Source organism: Bubalus kerabau, chromosome 6 (genome assembly GCF_029407905.1).
Source record: "Bubalus kerabau isolate K-KA32 ecotype Philippines breed swamp buffalo chromosome 6, PCC_UOA_SB_1v2, whole genome shotgun sequence".
In the NCBI taxonomy this organism is placed as follows: Eukaryota; Metazoa; Chordata; class Mammalia; order Artiodactyla; family Bovidae; genus Bubalus; species Bubalus kerabau.
In genome coordinates this window covers 94,298,240-94,315,977 of record NC_073629.1, presented here as the reverse complement: position 1 = coordinate 94,315,977, position 17,738 = coordinate 94,298,240, and the positions used below count along the sequence as shown (strand labels likewise).

Sequence of the window (17,738 nt, the reverse complement as noted above, 5' to 3'; positions counted from 1 at the left end):
AAATAACAAGTGCTTTAACAATTTAAAGTTGTTAAATCTATTATTAAAATTGAAAGAATTTAAAGAATTTAGAATCCTTCTTGAAAAAAAAAAAAAAGCTTGATGCTGAAACCCAGCAAGTCAAAACATGAATGTAAATAAAAGAAGTTATTATGAAACATTGGTGATGAAGATTGCATCTATTTAAATCTAGAACTTAGCCTAAACAATTAGAGGAATTATAGTTGTAAATTAAAATGTATATATTATAAATATTGGTAAAGTAAAAATTATTGCTGTTTAGTTGCTAAGTTGTGTCCAACTCTTTTGAAACCATGTGGACTGAAGCCTGCCAGGCTCCTCTGTCCATGGGATTCTCCAGGCAAGAATACTGGAGTGAGTTGTCATTTCTTCCTCCAGAGGATTTTCCTGACCTAGAAACTGAACTTGCATCTCCTACATCGGCAGGCAGATTCTTTACCACTGAGCACCAGAGAAGCCCATAGTAAAAATAATGAATAACAAAAATTAGGTGTAGGAGAGGAGATGGGAGAAGTATAGATTACTGATCATCTTTATGATAGACAATAGTCAATATTGTTTAACATTAAAATGTGTAGTTTTAAAAAATAACTCCAATTATTTTCATAATCTTTTATAACTTATTCATAAATCCATTAGTCATTTTACTTGTTAAATTAACTTCCATAAGGCTTTTTAATTAAATATTTTATTTAAAACATCTTGCTCAGCGTGAGCCCTTTAAATGGTTTCTCTATGCCAATTATCCGGTATAAATACATATAGAGATGTTCAGAATGATTTTCACCATAAGTTAAAGATGTTATTTTGAGTGTTAGAATTAAGAGTGATATGTTACTTTCTTCCTGGTATTTTTTCTGTATTGCTTGAATTTTTTATAAGCATATATTACTATTTTTAAATCATGACAAAATTACTGTTCTAAAAAACTGGAGAGGGAGTTTGGTTCTGAGGAAATACTCCCTAACTTTGGAAAAACAGATTCTGTCAATAATATCAATATTAAAAGTTATTTTCATTGAGTGCCTACATCATGATAAGGATTTTTCATACAGTATCTTTATTGCTCACCACAACTCTAAAGGCTAAGTTGCAGATGAAGCTCAGGATGATAGCCTTTTGCCCAAAGTCACATATCCCCAGAAGATCAAAACCTCTCTGGTTCTTTCCATTGAGCCACCACTGTGTGCATAATAATCAGAGTTAATTCACTGTACTACAACTTTCTCTTTGAATTTCCACAGCCTTAGATTATTTTCTGGATACTTGATGACAAACAATGAGGCATCCTCAAAAAGACAGAGAATAAAGTTGCCCCTGAAATAAAATCCACTCTCCATAAGTGAAATTAAACATCTGTAGGAAACTAAGAGCCTGTGTGTAAAACTGTCAGAGAAGTTTGGAAACACTCAAAACTCTCAGACCAAGATGCCAAGGTGATCTGGAAGTGTTCCTAGAAACTGACTGCAATTTAATGAGTGGAAATCATTTTCAACTGTACTGTATCCTGTTTGGAGAACATCTGTGTGAATAGAAAAACAAGAATGGTCAACCACGGAAACCTGAAAAGGTAAAGTCACAGGTGTCTCTCCAGGTACTACCCGGGGGTAAGAAATTTTAGCTAAGCAATGTTAACAATATGATTTTCTTGACAAGACCTAGAAAACAGCCCTTTGCTGCATATTAGACTTGCCTCAGCTACTCTTAAAGTAAGATTCCTATTTGGGCTTGGCCATAACCAACTGAAAGAGCTTCCCTGGTGGCTCAGTGGTAAAGAATCCGTCTGCAATGCAGAAGACATAGGAGACGCAGGTTCGATTTCTGGGTCAGGAAGATCCCTTGGAAGAGGAAATTACAAGCCACTCCAGTATACTTGCCTGGGAAATCCCATGGACAGAGGAGCCTGGAGGGTTACAGTCCAGGGGGTTGCAAAAAGTTGAACACAACTGAGCACAGCACAGCAAGGCGCATAACCAACTGAATCAGAATCTCGAAGAGAGGGCCCAAGCATGAGTGCTTAAGAAATCTCCCCAGATGCTTCTAAAGTGCAATCAGGGTTGAGAAACAGCTGAAATGAGTAGAGTGATGGAGAGGTCTCTCTTGAGATTGACTCACACCCTTTCCTCCGATTCCAGACCTACCACCAGGCTACCCTCTGATACTTGGCTCCCCATTAGAAAATGCATGAATCTTCTGATGTGAATATTCTGGTCTATTTTGCAAATTAAATTGGCTTTGAAAATAGCACTTTCTTTTTGAGAATTAATAAATGGACCCCTGGTTTATGCATCAGTTATAGTGATCTTTGTTAATGTGGGTCTGAGATATGTCTCTAATCTGAGAGATGTAGTCATTGTCAAGTGCCATAAACATCAAAGTTCTGAGCCTGTCAGGATGCTGGACCCTGGTAATGTACCAGTCTGTGAAAATGAATCCAGGTGACCAGCAGACCTTTCCTGGGACCACATTCTTAGCTCCACTGCAGACCTTTTTTTCTCCAGAGCCAGATTATAAGCTTCTTAAGAACACAGACCCACTGGTTAGGATTCTGGTCTTTCACTGCTGTGGCCTGGGCTGGATCCCTGTTGGGGGAACTGAGATCCTGCAAGCAGCAAGCACAGCAAAGAAAAAAAGAGCACAGACATGGCTTCTCCTTTTTCATCTCCCACCTCTGCCTAGCACAGGGCTGGGCAGTTTAAGAAACTTCCAAAAGAGATTGAGAATATCAATGAAGAAACTAATGAATTCAGTGCATGTGGGGGTATGTCTCTGTGTTGTGGAACCTTGTGTCCAATCTCTATCCTTAGATCAGGAGGCCACTTCTCACCTCTGAGCCTCCTCTTTATATTGGGAGACTCCTTGAGTCTTGGTGGAAGGCAGAGCCTTATAGAGAGTCAGAAAACACAAGATGATTGTTTCCCCAGCGTCATTTGCAACTAAGTAAGGGCTTGTGTCCTCCAATCAGACATAGTCACCCCAAACTTTGAATCTGGGGCTGGTGACCCAGAGGAGGAGGGGCCACAGAAAATCCATTCTGGTGGCAAAGTGGGAGCAGCAGCCGGCATGCTGAGTTTCTGTGGGGTGGGGACCGTGGCAGCATACAGGATTCAGAGATGGCAATTCCACTGGTCCCGGCAGCAGTGCTCTCACCAGACTGGCTCGGTGATGTGGTTTGCGTTGTGGGTTAGTTACTCACCGCCTCACCTTTTCTCACTGCTGTGTATTTTCCGTGCCTTTGCTGTGATTCTGTGAAATCCTCAATGGCCCTCCCACCTCCACCTTTTTAATGTGCTTTTAATAATTTGTTTTCCTGCTGAAATCAATGAGTCAGTTTCTGTTGCTTGCTGCTTAGAACCCTGTTACGGGCTGAATTCTGTCTTCTGTCAAACTTCCTATGTTGAAGTACCTCAGAATGTGACTATATTAGGAAACAGAGCCTTTAAGGACGTGATTAAGTTAAAATGAGTCCGTTAAGATGGGCCTAATTCAATCTGTCCTTCTGAGAGAAGGAAATCTGGACACAAGGTCACTGTGGGCATATGTGGACAGAGGGACCACCGTGTGAGGATACAATGAGAAGGTGGCCACTTGTAAGCCAAGGAGAGAGGCCTCAGGAGAAACCAGACCCTACAGATACCTTCATCTTGGACTTCTAGCTTCCAGAAGTGTGAGAAAACAAATTTCTGTTCTTATTTTTTTTTTAATTTTTTTTAGATGTGGACCCTTTTTTTGAAGTCTTTATTGAGTTTGTTACAGTACTGCTTCTAGTTTTTTGGTTTTTATTTTTAATGTTTTGGTTTTTTGACCGCAAGGCATGTGAGATCTTAGCTCCCCAACAAGGGATCAAACCTGTACCCTCCTGCATTGGAAAGCAAAGTCTTAACCACTGTACCACCAGGTAAGTCCCTAAATTTCTATTCTTGAAGCCATCTAGTCTGTGGTGTTTTATTAAGCAGCCCTAGCAAACTAATACAAACCCTAAATACATTTAGTGATTGATCAAATATTGTCTGGTCAGTTACAAACCAGGCATTGGAACAAGATTACTACATGTAAACAGAGCAAGATGAGAAGGAAGAGTCAAGATGGGAAGCCAAGCAGGACCCCAGGAAAGAATAGACTAGGTGGTACAAAGCAGCAGGCAGGAAGGGAAGCCTAGAGGAATACTCTAACTCCAGTTGAAGTGTTTATATGGAACCAAACTGACCCTTTGGTGTCAAGGTATAACACTAATAATTGTTATAATTTATTAGTGATTACTATGTGCCAGGATCTTTCACATGCCTATTTCTCCACCTCATAACGACTTTGTTATTTCAAAAGCAACTTTTATTTCTGAAAAAGAAATTGAGTTTTGGAGATGTTTGGGCAGCTTGTCCCAAACCATATAGTCAATAAATGGTGGGGTCAGGAGGATGACAAATTTCAAAGTATGCCTGCTGAAGAAAAGAGGTTTGATTGTTGGCAATGTGAAGAAATTTCTAAGAAGGAATTTTCTACTATTACAACAGATCTTTTAGAAGTACAATATACCTCCTAGGATCTCAATACACGGCCCAGCTTCAAACCTTTGATACTTCTACCAGAAACTCACATAACGGAGGGCAGCCCTCTGGAATATTTTCCACAGGAAACATCTGCCCAAATATTTCGAAGGCTGTGAAGTGTCCCAAGAGGAAAGAGGGAAAGCTGAGGCCAATCATAAGTGTGGTGATAAGTCCAGGTACCAGGTGGACTGAAGCAGAGAGAAAATGCAGGCTTCCTGCTTTCTACTCCCTCTGGAAGCATGCTCTAGTAAAGTAAACTCTTTCCAAGACTCAGGTTCCCAGGTTAGTGATCTGGTTTTCTTCTAATAGGAAGTGAGCTGTCTCTCAATCAGGGAGTGGGGGAGGGGGAAATTATTGCCAATTACACTCAATATGTAGGAGGAAAGGTTCAGACATTTCGTGTCTTTACAATTAAGAGACCTCCAGTTTATTCTTAGAGTCAATCACAGCCCAGCCACAGAACACACATTCTTTCTTTGAGTGTTTACAAGAGAATCAATTAAAAAAGATTTTTTAAATCCCTTTTTGTTTAAAGCAACTGACATAATAGAAGGAAAGGATTGAGTCCCTGCCAAGAAAAGGCTTTCTGAACCTTCTTTGGCTCAAGTTGACAGCACTTTAAGGTCTTTCAATAAACCAAGTCACTGGCCCCAAATAGAAAATTGCTACCAGGAAAGAAGAATTTTTTAATGGGATGTCTTTGAGTTAAATTAGAGTCTGTAATCACCCTGAATGTATTATTCAGACTCTTTGTTCTTCATATTTGTCCTTCACATGTGATTAAGGAGAAGCACTCCTCATGTGCTAGGCATTGTACTAGGACACTGAGGAGCCAGGGTATTAATCCATCCTGATTCATGCTGTCCCAGGACTTGCAGTCTGGGGAGGAGATGGACAGGTACTCACAGATGGTACAAGGGAGTGAACAAAAGAAAGGGGAAAGTAGGAAGGTCTAAGGGAAACTGAGCATGTAACACTGAGCTAGTGGGTTCTAAGTTGTAATCAGGGGTCCCTGAGTGGAAGGGACAGCACTCCAGTCTTCTCTCAGTTTTGAGCAGAAAAAATATCTGCTTTCATTTGGCGATAGAAGGGGATAGTAGCAGTATTTACTAGTTGCTGTCGCAAAGCAGAATCAGACATAGTTCCCTGCCTTCAAGGAACTTATAGTCTTTAGGAGAAAAGACAAATACACACAAAATATTACAATCCAGATAAATGACAATATAATGAATCCACTAAAAAGAGACATTGTAAGTCTTCAGGGAACAGGAGAGGATGCAAGTCTCCTTGGAATAACTGGGAACAGCTCTATAAGGAGAGAGGACATATTTGAAGAACATGTAAGAATCTGCTGTGAGAAGCTTCTTCCAGTTATCCAAATGCACCATGCTATCTTGCCTTTGAACTTTTACACATGTTGTTCCTCTATCTAAACCACTTCCCTGTTCCCTGTTCCTAACCCAGTTAACTCTATACATGTTTCTGGTAACAGTTCGGTTAACACTTCCTCCTGGAAGCCTTCCTTCACAAGCCCTTTCTCCATCCCACACCTAGACTGACTTATTGCCATGGTTTCCCATAGAACTGTGTATATATGTTAAGGCTGGATGAGCATAGAGCGTTTGTTTATTGTGTTAGGAGCAGTGAGAAGTTCAGTATGATTAAAGCATAGGGCACATGGCTCAACCAAGAAATATTTGTGGAATGGATGAATGAATGCTTGTAAGAACTTTATTTATTTATTTTTGACTACACAGCTTGTGGGATCTTAATTCCCTAACCAGGAATTGAACCCCAGGCCATCAGCAGTCAAAGTGCAGAGTTCTAACCACGGAACAGCCAGGGAATTCCCTTTGTCCCAGAATCCTTTCCTGGCAGCCCTCCTCTGTCCTTCCAGTCTGGGTCAAGTACTTACCACTCTGTTGTGTCTTTCTGGCATCAAGAGAGTTTAGGCAGAGAGTTCTGGGGTTCTGATGTTGCTGCTCTCTGGATCAAAGTCCACCAACTGGGACCCCAGATACCAAGTTGGAGGGAACCATCAAGGTCATCTCTGTCCTACATGGAGTTGATCTCCCAGCCTTCTAGTTCTTGCTTATTGCTGAAGCAGTTACCCCACTGAAACCTTCATGGGGAGGGCATCAGTGTGACCCACAAACTCTTGAATCACTCCTCCTGAGGATCTGCGGACACTCCAGATCCAACTTGTCCAAAATCAAAATACTGGAGACGGTTTGAGCTTTAAAATCAGACAAATCTGGGTTTAGCTCTGCACTTTACTCATTTGGTGGACATTGGGCAAGTTACTTCAAATCTCAGAACCTTAGTTCTCTCAACTGAGACCCCAAAGTTCTTGGATTAGAAGAGTGCTGTGTCCACGCCCATTTTAGAAAGATCCCTCCTGCAGCTGTGTGGGGGATGGGCTGGAGGGGCGAAACCAGAGACAGTTCAGAGGCTGCTGAATAGAAGTGTTTCCAATTACCTCGGCCTCAGCCTCCTCCGCAGCACACTCTCCACTGTGACCCCGGAGCCAACCTCATGCTGTTGCCTAGCAACTCACCTGCATCACCCAGGGATCTGAAGCTGGGGCCCCACAGAGGATGTGGAAATGACCAGTTTAATTACAAATTCTCAGGGGAATCATGCATCAGTTCATTTCTTAAATATTCACTGGGCTCCCACCAAGTGCCAGGCCCTGTGCTAGGTACTGGGGACTTATAAATAAAACCTAGTCTCTTTCCTCAAGTAATTCATAATGTAGCAGAATGGACAGATTTCTTCATTTATTCATGAAATATTTATTGAGTGCCCCTCAACAGCAACAGTAGAATGGATAAAGTTGTAGCATGTTCATACAACTTAATAGTATGCACACAGTAAGAGGATGAACGATCTACAACTATACACAAAGAGATGAGATATTGATGACTGAGTGAAACATACAACGACTGAAAAAAGTAATCCATACTGCCAAAAGTGAAACATATGACGAGTGAATAAAGCTAGATAGTACATTCTGTATGATTACACTTAAAGTACAAAAACAGGAAGAAGTAATCTATACTGCCAAAAGTCAAGATTGAGGACTTGGGAGGTAGTGACTAGAAGGGGGCATGAGCAGGGCTTCCGGAGTGACTGAAGCATGACTTCCTGGAGAAGGCGATTTCTAATCAAGTGGGAGTCTACCATGCAAGGGAGAGGAGGCAAGCCCTTACAGGCATCAGAAACTAGAAGGAAGAGGCAGGAAATGAGACTGAGGGGTTACATGGGGCCCAAACTGTCAAGGGCCTGAGAATAACAGTCATGATAGCTAAATGTTTGTGGTATGACAGACATTGTTTGGAATACTTTACATGTTTACATTTATTTAATCCACCAACCACACAATGAGTAGGTGCTTTTATTTCTATTCTATAGATGAGGAAATTGAGGCACAGTGAGGTTAATTACCTTGCTTAAAATCCCACAGAATGTGGCAGAACACACCAATGATAATTCCAGCATGCTTGATCACTGCTCCACACTGCCTAGGTCATTTGGTCACAGACTAAGCTACTGAAGGTATTTAAATAGTGGTGAACCAGGACCATTTTGTTGTTGCTGCTTTGGCTGACATGGGTCTTTGCTGTTGCATGTGGGCTTTCTGAAGTTGCGATGTGCAGGCTTCTCATTATGCTGGCTTCTCTTGTTGCAGACCATGGTCTCTAGAGCATGTGGGCTTCAGTAGTTGTGGCACCTGGACTCAGCTGCTCCAAGCCATGTGGAATCCTCCCAGACCAGGAATTGAACCCGTGTCCCCTACATTGGCAGGTGGACTCCCAGTAACTGGACCAACAAGAAAATCCCAGGATCCGATATTCGTATGACAAGGATTATCCTGGTTGCTCTACAGATTGGCTTGGATTGGGTTGAATGGGGCAAGAGTGGAGGCAGAGAGACCAAGGAGAAAGCTGCTCCAGGAGTCCCAGTGAGAGAAGCTGAGGCCCACATGAGGGTAGAGGCCAGGGAGAGGAGGACAGGTTTTAGAAATCAATGACAAAGACTATGAACTTTACACATACTGCTAGAAATAAGATCCACGAGAAAGCAGAACCTATTTTATTTTTTGACCGCAAAAGCAGAGAGTTGAGTTAAACATACTACTCGGTTGTCTTTGGTCTTTGTCTTATCTACTTATTTATTCCCTTTTACCCTCTTTCTTCTCCCAAACCCTATAGGTAAACTCTTTCATGTGTTTATTGTGTAACTTTGTATTGCAAATATGTGTTTTCATATTGTGTTGAACGTATTTTACATCCAACCAAATGGTGCTGAGTTATGTATCTCATTCTGTAACTTACTTTTTTAAAAAAATATTTATTAATTTATTTGGCTGTGTTGGGTCCTCACTGTGGCACACAGGATCCTCACCGTGTCATGTAGGATATTTCGTTGAGGCACATGGATTGTCTAGTCGTGGCACTTGGGCTTAGCTGCTTACAGGCCTGTGGGATCTTATTTCCCTGACGAAGGATGGGACCCACATCTCCCGTACTTCAAGGTGAGTTCTCAACCACTGGACCAGGAAGGAAGTCCCTGTAACTTACTTCAGTACACCGCATTATATTTTTCAAGATCTATTCCTGCTACATGTTTATTTTTAGTCTGTTGTCTTCCTAGAATTAAAGAATTAGATTGACAATACAATGCCATAGAAAGTGCTTTATCATTGAGTGGAGAGACTTCAGCTATAGCCCCTGCCCCTCTACTAACATGTGGTGTGAACCTGGGCAGGTCCCTTTTCCTAGTTGAATCTTAGCTTCCTCACTTATAAAATCAGAGTTGCCTTCTACATCTAACCTTCCATGCAACCTTCCTTACCTTATACAGGAAACTCCAGTCCAGAGTGGGAGTGACTTGATCAAGGTCACACAATAGTTATCAATAGTTCAATTCAATTTATCCCATATTTATTGAGTGCCAGACATGATGCTAAGTGCTTTGGATATTTAAATAAATAAGCCCTGCTGAGTTCCTCCTCTCAGGGACTCTAAACAGAGCTGTGTTAATTTTCCAGGAGCAGGTGCAGAGATAGCCTGTGGGAACTGGTCAGATGCAGTAGAGATATTAATAGGACGGAGCCTCGGATAGAATGTAAGGCAGTAATTTCACCACCCCAGTCAGGCCCCACAACATTCCTGGCCTCAAGAAAAGGAAAGAGGTTGGGTACACAGCTTCCTATTTGTAAAAGGTTATTTATTGCTTTAGCATGTACCAATAATAACTGATCTAAAATAGACAGAATGCCATTATCTATCTCTGTGCCTAACTAGACAGCAGTAATCATAGGATAAACAATTTTATATTCTGCTTTTCAAAAATGTTTTTTGTTGTTGAACAATAAAACAGCTGTTGTTGATTATTTACTCTGTGCTAGACACCAAGTACTTTACATATGTTGGTTTATTTAATCTTCATTACAATCCCATGAAGCAGGAGGTACTATTATTATCCCCATATTAAAGATAACAAAACAGAAGCCGAGGGAGTTATATTACTTGCCCTAGGTCAGTGGATTTCTAGCATTTTGAGTGCAACCCATAGCAGAACATCCGCTGGATCATAGAAAAAGCAAGAGAGTTCCAGAAAACATCTATTTCGGCTTTATTGACTATGCCAAAGCCTTTGACTGTGTGGATCACAATAAACTGTGGAAAACTCTGAAACAGATGGGAATACCAGGCCACCTGACCTGCCTCTTGAGAAACCTATATGCAGGTCAGGAAGCAACAGTTAGAACTGGACATGGAACAACAGACTGGTTCCAAATAGCAAAGGGAGTACGTCAAGGCTGTATATTGTCCCCCTGCTTATTTAACTTCTATGCAGAGTACATCATGAGAAACACTGGGCTGGAGGAAGCACAAACTGGAATCAAGACTGCCGGGGGAAATATCAATAAACTCAGATATGCAGAGGACACCACCCTTATGGCAGAAAGTGAAGAAGAACTAAAGAGCCTCTTGATGAACGTGAAAGAGGAGAGTGAAAAAGTTGGCTTAAAGCTCAACATTCAGAAAATTAAGATCATGGCATCCAGTCCCATCACCTCATGGTGATGGGGAATAGATGGGGAAACAGTGGAAACAGTGGCTAACTTTATTTTTCTGGGCTCCAAAATCACTGCAGATGGTGATTGCAGCCATAAAATTAAAAGACACTCCTTGGAAGGAAAGTTATGACCAACCTAGATAGCATATTCAAAAGCAGAGACATTACTTTGTCAACAAAGGTCCGTCTATTCAAGGTTACAGTTTTTCCAGTGGTCATGTATGGCTGTGAGCATTAGACTGTGAAGAAAGCTGAGTGCCGAAGAATTGATGCTGTTGAACTGTGGTGTTGGAGAAGACTCTTGAGAGTCCCTTGGACTGCCAGGAGATCCAACCAGTCCATCCTAAAGGAGATCAGTTCTGGGTGTTCATTGGAAGGACTGATGCTAAAGCTGAAACTCCAATACTTTGGCCACCTGATGCAAAGAGCTGACTCATTTGAAAAGACTCTGATGCTAGGAAAGATTGAGGGCAGGAGGAGAAGGGGACGACAGAAGATGAGATGGTTGGATGGCATCACAAACTCGATGGACATGGGTTTGGGTGGACTCCGGGAGTTGGTGATGGACAGGGAGGCCTGTCGTGCTGTAGTTCACGGGATCGCAAAGAGTTGGACACAACTGAGTGACTGAACTGAACTGAACTGAACATAGCAGAAACATAGTTTACCTTATACTTTAGATCACACATACCTGTTTCACAATATTATACTAATCCTTACTATGGGGGACACACTCAATATTTTCTATTCTTTTGTTTTGTTTTCATGCTGTTCTGAGCCATTGCTGCTGCTGCTGCTGAGTTGCTTCAGTCGTGTCCGACTCTGTGCAACCCCATAGACGGCAGCCCTTCAGGCTCTGCCGTCCTTGGGATTCTCCAGGCAAGAACACTGGAGTGGGTCGCCATTTCCTTCTCCAATGCATGAAAGTGAAAAGTGAAAGTGAAGTTGCTCAGTTGTTTCCGACTCTTAGAGTCTTAGACCCCATGGACTGCAGCCTAGCAGGCTCCTCTGTCCATGGGATTTTCCAGGCAAAAGTACTAGAGTGGGTTGCCATTGCCTTCTCACTAAACTGATTCTATAACCTACTAATGATTTGAAATACATAGTTTGAAAAACAAGTCCCTAGGCAACATATATACCACAACGCTAACAGAATTGCACACCATGTGAAGTTGTCATACTCTTTAATGTCCATATCAGGTTCCACGCTTCAGGTTAAATACACGGGTTTGAATCAGACACAGTCCTGCACTCAAAGCATTCACAGCCTCCTCAAGGGAACAGGTGGGTAAGCAAAGACAGCCAGCAGTGGTTCTCAATCCTGGTTGCATCTTAGAATCACTCAGAAGATTTGTTTTTAAAGTACTAATTAGTGTTGAGTCTCTATTCCCATACTTTCTGATTCAGTTGGTATGTGATGGGACCTGGATATTTGTATTTGTTTTTTTTTTTTTTTTTTTTGCTATTTAGACATGCACATATATTGATAATAGGGAATATTATGAGGGAAAAACACATTGGAAACTCTCTTACTTTTTGGGCTCCAGACTTGAAACAGGAGGGAGGGAGGCAGTGCACAGCCATAAGATATGATGTAAACTAATGAGAATCAACTAGGTAGATCCATGCTGGTGGAATAATAGACTTCCAGTGGACCCTGAACCTTATTATACGCTCATTGTTTAATTTTGGTTTGCTTTTAGCTAGTTTTTGTTAAAATATAATCACTTTACAATGTTGTGTTAGTTTCTACTGTATAGCAAAATGAATCAGCTATACATATATATATCCCCTTTTTTTGGACTTCCTTCCGATTCAGATTAACCTGTCCATTAAATAGCATTCTTTGTGCTTTACATTATGCTATCATTAGTTATCTATTTTACCTGTAATATTGATAATGTATATGTATCAATCCCAGTCTCCCAATTCCTCCCATTCCCCTGGATATTGGTATTTTTTAAACGCCCCACAAGTGATTCTAAGGTGCAACTGGTCTGAGGATCAGAGCAATAAAGTATAAGTGCTACATTAAAGGGAAGCACAATAGAGGAGCATCTAACTATCTAAAGGTATTGAGAAAAGCCTCAAAGAGAAGTTGTTTTTTGAGCTGACTTTTGCACTGAATACCTTCTGTTTGATCCTTTAGATCTACTGTCTGCCCAGTACACTGAAACTGTGCAGAGTAAGTCAATGGGTTCCTTTGCTCACTGGCTTCAGCTTAGGTATGGGCTAACACCCTAGCACAAGATTGGTGAGAGGGCAGGCAGGTAGTAATTCCCAGGCTACATCCTGGTAAGCTTGCCTAGGGCTGGCTATGACCCTCCTTTGAAGGTCACTCTTCAAGATGTCTTGATGAATAGGACTCTTCACATTCCATAATCTCTCCCCTTTATCCCTACCCATTCAGGTCAAGGGGTATGAACAGCCCAGATAGCTTCCTAAACTATCCCTTTTTTTCCTCTATACCGCACCCACATGTTTGAAATTAGTCCCCTTGTGATTAAGTTCAGTTTAGTTCAGTTCAGTCCAGTCGCTAAGTCATATCCGACTCTTTCCAACCCCATGAACCCCAGCACGCCAGGCCTCCCTGTCCATCACCAACTCCTGGAATCCACCCAAACCTATGTCCATCCAGTTGGTGATGCCATCCAACCATCTCATCCTCTGTCGTCCTCTTCTCCTGCCCACAATCTTTCCCAGCATCAGAGTCTTTTCAAATGAGTCAGCTCTTCACATCAGGTGGCCAAAGTATTGGAGTTTCAGCTTCAACATCAGTCCTTCCAAAGAACACCCAGAACTGATCTTCTTTAGGATGGACTGGTTGCATCTCCTTGAAGTCCAAGGGAATCTCAAGAGTCTTCTTTAACACCACAGTTCGACAGCATCAATTCTTCGGCGCTCACCTTTCTTCACAGTCCAACGCTCACATCCATACATGACCACTGGAAAAACCGTAGCTTTGACTAGACGGACCTTTGTTGGCAAAATAATGTCTCTGCTTTTTAATATGCTGTCTAGGTTGGTCATAACTTTCCTTCCAAGGAGTAAGCATCTTTTAATTTTATGGCTGCAATCACCATCTGCAGTGATTTTGGAGCCCAGAAAAATAAAGTTAGCCACTGTTTCCCCATCTATTTGCCATGAAGTGATGGGACCGGATGCCATGATCTTAGTTTTCTGAATGTTGAGCTTTAAGTCAACTTTTTCACTCTCCTCTTTCACGTTCATCAAGAGGCTCTTTAGTTCTTCTTCACTTTCTGCCATAAGGGTGGTGTCCTCTGCATATCTGAGGTTATTGATATTTCCCCCGGCAGTCTTGATTCCAGCTTGTGCTTCCTCCAGCCCAGCGTTTCTCGTGATGTGCTCTGCATAGAAGTTAAATAAGCAGGGGGACAATATACAGCCTTGACGTACTCCCTTTGCTATTTGGAACCAGTCTGTTGTTCCATGTCCAGTTCTAACTGTTGCTCCCTGACCTGCATATAGGTTTCTCAAGAAGCAGGTCAGGTGCTCTGGTATTCCCATCTCTTTCAGAATTTTCCACAGTTTATTGTGATCCACACAGTCAAATGCTTTGGCATAGTCAATAAAGCCAAAATAGATGTTTTTCTGGAACTCTCTTGCTTTTTCCATGATCCAGCGAATGTTAGCAATTTGATCTCTGATTCCTCTGCCTTTTCTAAAACCAGCTTGAACATCTGGAAGTTCATAGTTCATGTATTGCTGAAGCCTGGCTTGGAGAATTTTGAGCATTACTTTACTAGCCTGTGAGATGAGTGCAATTGTGAGATAGTTTGAGTATTTTTTGGCATTGCCTTTCTTTGGGATTGGAATGAAACTGACCTTTTCCAGTCCTGTGGCCACTGCTGAGTTTTCCAAATGTGCTGGCATATTGAGTGCAGCACTTTCACAGCATCATCTTTCAGGATTTGAAATAGCTCAACTGGTATTCTATCACCTCCACTAGCTTTGTTCATAGTCATACTTCCTAAGGCCCACTTGACTTCACATTCCAGGATGTCTGGCTCTAGGTGAGTGATCACACCATCGTGATTATCTGGGTCATGAAGATCTTTTTTGTACAGTTCTGTGTATTCTTGCCACTCTTCTTAATATCTTCTGCTTCTGTTAGGTCCATACCATTTCTGTCCTTCATTGAGCCCATCGTTGCATGAAATGTTCCCTTGGTATCTCTAATTTTCTTGAAGAGATCTCTAGTCTTTCCCATTCTATTGTTTTCCTCTATTTCTTTGCATTGATCGCTGAGGAAGGCTTTCTTATCTTTTCTTGCTATTCTTTGGAACTCTGCATTTAAATGGGTATATCTCTCCTTTTCTCCTTTTCTTTTCGCTTCTCTTCTTTTCACAGCTATTTGTAAAGCCTCCTCAGACAGCCATTTTGCTTTTTTGCATTTCTTTTTCTTGGGGATGGTCTTGATTCCTGTCTCCTGTACAATGTCACGAACCTCCATCCATAGTTCATCAGGCAGTCTGTCTATCAGATCTAGTACCTTAAATCTATTTCTCACTTCCACTGTATAGTCATAAGGAATTTGATTTAGGTCATACCTGAATGGTCTAGTGGTTTTCTTCACTTTCTTCAATTTCATCTGAATTTGGCAATAAGGTGTTCATGATCCGAGCCACAGTCAGCTAGTTGATCAGAGGGCAGACAGACTGAAACTACAGTCACAGACAACTAGCCAATCTGATCACACAGACCACAGCCTTGTCTAACTCAATGAAACTAAGCCATGCCAGGCGGGGCCACCCAAGATGGCTAGGTCATAGTGGAGCAGTCTGACAGAATGTGGTCCACTGGAGAAAGGAATGGCAAACCACTTCAGTATTCTTGCCTTGAGAACCCCATGAACAGTATGAAAAGGCAAAAAGATAGGACACTGAAAGAGGAACTCCCCAGGTCGGTAGGTGCCCAATACGCTACTGGAGATTAGTGGAGAAATAACTCCAGAAAGAGTGAAGGGATGGAGCCAAAGCAAAAACAGCACCCATTTGTGAATGGACTGGTGATAGAAGCAGGGTTCAATGCTGTAAAGAGCAATATTGCATAGGAACCTGGAATGTTAGGTCCATGAATCAAGGCAAATTGGAAGTGGTTAAACAGGAGATGAGAAGAATGAACGTCGACATTCTAGGAATCAGTGAACTAAGATGGACTGGAGTGGGTGAATTTAACTCAGATGACCATTATATCTACTACTGCAGGCAGAAATCCCTTAGAAGAAATGGAGTAGCCATTATAGTCAACAAAAGAGTCCAAAATGCAGTACTTGGATGCAGTCTCAAAAACGACAGAATGATCTCTATTCGTTTCCAAGGCAAACCATTCAATATTACGGTAATCCAAGACTATGCCCCAACCAGTAATGCTGAAGAAGCTGAAGTTGAACAGTTCTATGAAGACCTACAAGACTTCTTAGAACTAACACCCAAGAAAGATGCACTTTTCATTATAGGGGACTGGAATGCAGAAGTAGGAAGTCAAGAAACACCTGGAGTAACAGGCAAATTTGGCCTTGGAGTACAGAATTAAGCAGGGCAAAGGCTAATAGAGTTCTGCCAAGAGAATGCACTGGTTATAGCAAACACCCTCTTCCAACAACACAAGAGAAGACTCTACACATGGACATCACCATATGGTTGACACCAAAATCAGATTGATTATATTCTTTGCAGCCAAAGATGGAGAAGCTCTATACAGTCAACAAAAACAAGACCGGGAGCTGACTGTGGCTCGGATCACGAACTTCTTGTGAATAAACCTTTGTCTAATTATCCTAATCTGAGTGTGTCATCTGTTTCCTTTTGAGACTGATAAAGCCTAGAAGTATGATGGGAGCTTGCTCTGAGGATAAGGAAGGGGGAAAAAAACATACTCAAGCAGAGGGAGCAGCATGAGCAATGAAAAAGAGGCATGAACAGTCCAGGTTCGATGCACGATACTGGATGCTTGGGGCTGGTGCACTGGGACGATCCAGTGGGATGGAATGGGGAGGGAGGAGGGAGGAGGGTTCAGGATGGGGAACACATGTATACCTGTGGCGGATTCATTTTGATATTTGGCAAATCTAATACAGTTATGTTAAGTTTAAAAATAAAATAAAATTAAAAAAATAAAAAAAAAGAAAGAAAAAGAGGCATGAAAATATTATATTTTTGTTTAATTCCCTTTATTGGTGAAGGACATATTGTTAAATCCAATGTTCCATTCTCAGTCCTATTCTTATTAGATTTATCAGCAGCATTTAACCAATTTATTGCTCTCTCTTTCTTGGGAGAAATGTGTCACTTGACCTCCATGACATTGAGCTCTTTTGGTTTTTATTCTTCCCCTGGCTAGGGCTTCCCAGGTGGTGCAGTGGTAAAGAATCTGCGTGTAATACAGGAAATGTAGGTTCATGAGGGTTTGATCCTTGAGTGGGGAAGATCCCCTGGAGAAGGAAATGGCACCCCACTCAAGTATTCTTGCCTGGAAAATCCCATGGACAGATAAACCTAGAGGGCTACAATCCATGGGGTCTCAAAAGGGTTGGACACTACTTAGCAACTAAACAATAACTTCCTCTGGCTATTCTTTCTCAGTCTTCTCTTCTGGTTCTCTCCTATTTTCCTGATGTCTTCATCTCCCTGAAGGTGAATCTTGGAGTCCCAAGGACTATCTTTGGTTCTCTTGTCTATACTAACTCTCCATCATCATCCAGTAAGTTTCTATCTTTGACCTAGATCTCTCCTCCAAATTCAGGCTCATATATCCAACCTAACTAGAGATAGGAGTGGCATCTGGAGTTGACCCCTCATATCAACTGTTACATTTTCAGGAATTTTTTCAGCCTTTTGTCAAACCTTCTTGAAAAGGGTGAAAGAGTCATACGATCTGAACAGGTATCAGAGTATTAAGTATTAAACATGCTAAGTCACTTCAGTCGTGTCTGACTCTGTGCAACCCCATAGATGGCAGCCCACCAGGCTCCCCCTTCCCTGGGATTCTCCAGGCAAGAACACTGGAGTGGGTTGCCATTTCCTTCTCCAGTGCAGGAAAGTGAAAAGTGAAAGTGAAGTC

General features: G+C 41.7%; 1 long non-coding RNA gene across 4 annotated transcripts; it reads left to right on the top strand.

The window, feature by feature from the left end:
- Positions 1 to 1,597: 1,597 nt before the first annotated feature.
- Positions 1,598 to 16,424, top strand: LOC129656245 (uncharacterized). 4 transcript variants are annotated; one of them, XR_008716295.1, is made up of 4 exons: positions 1,598 to 2,961; positions 3,531 to 3,688; positions 3,834 to 3,919; positions 8,260 to 9,961. It is a non-coding gene; the product is annotated as an uncharacterized LOC129656245 (long non-coding RNA). The 4 variants fall into 4 exon arrangements; XR_008716293.1 differs by having other exon boundaries at positions 1,599 to 2,782; XR_008716292.1 differs by adding an exon at positions 15,884 to 16,424 and having other exon boundaries at positions 1,603 to 3,688; positions 8,260 to 9,105.
- The last annotated feature ends 1,314 nt before the right edge of the window (positions 16,425 to 17,738 follow it).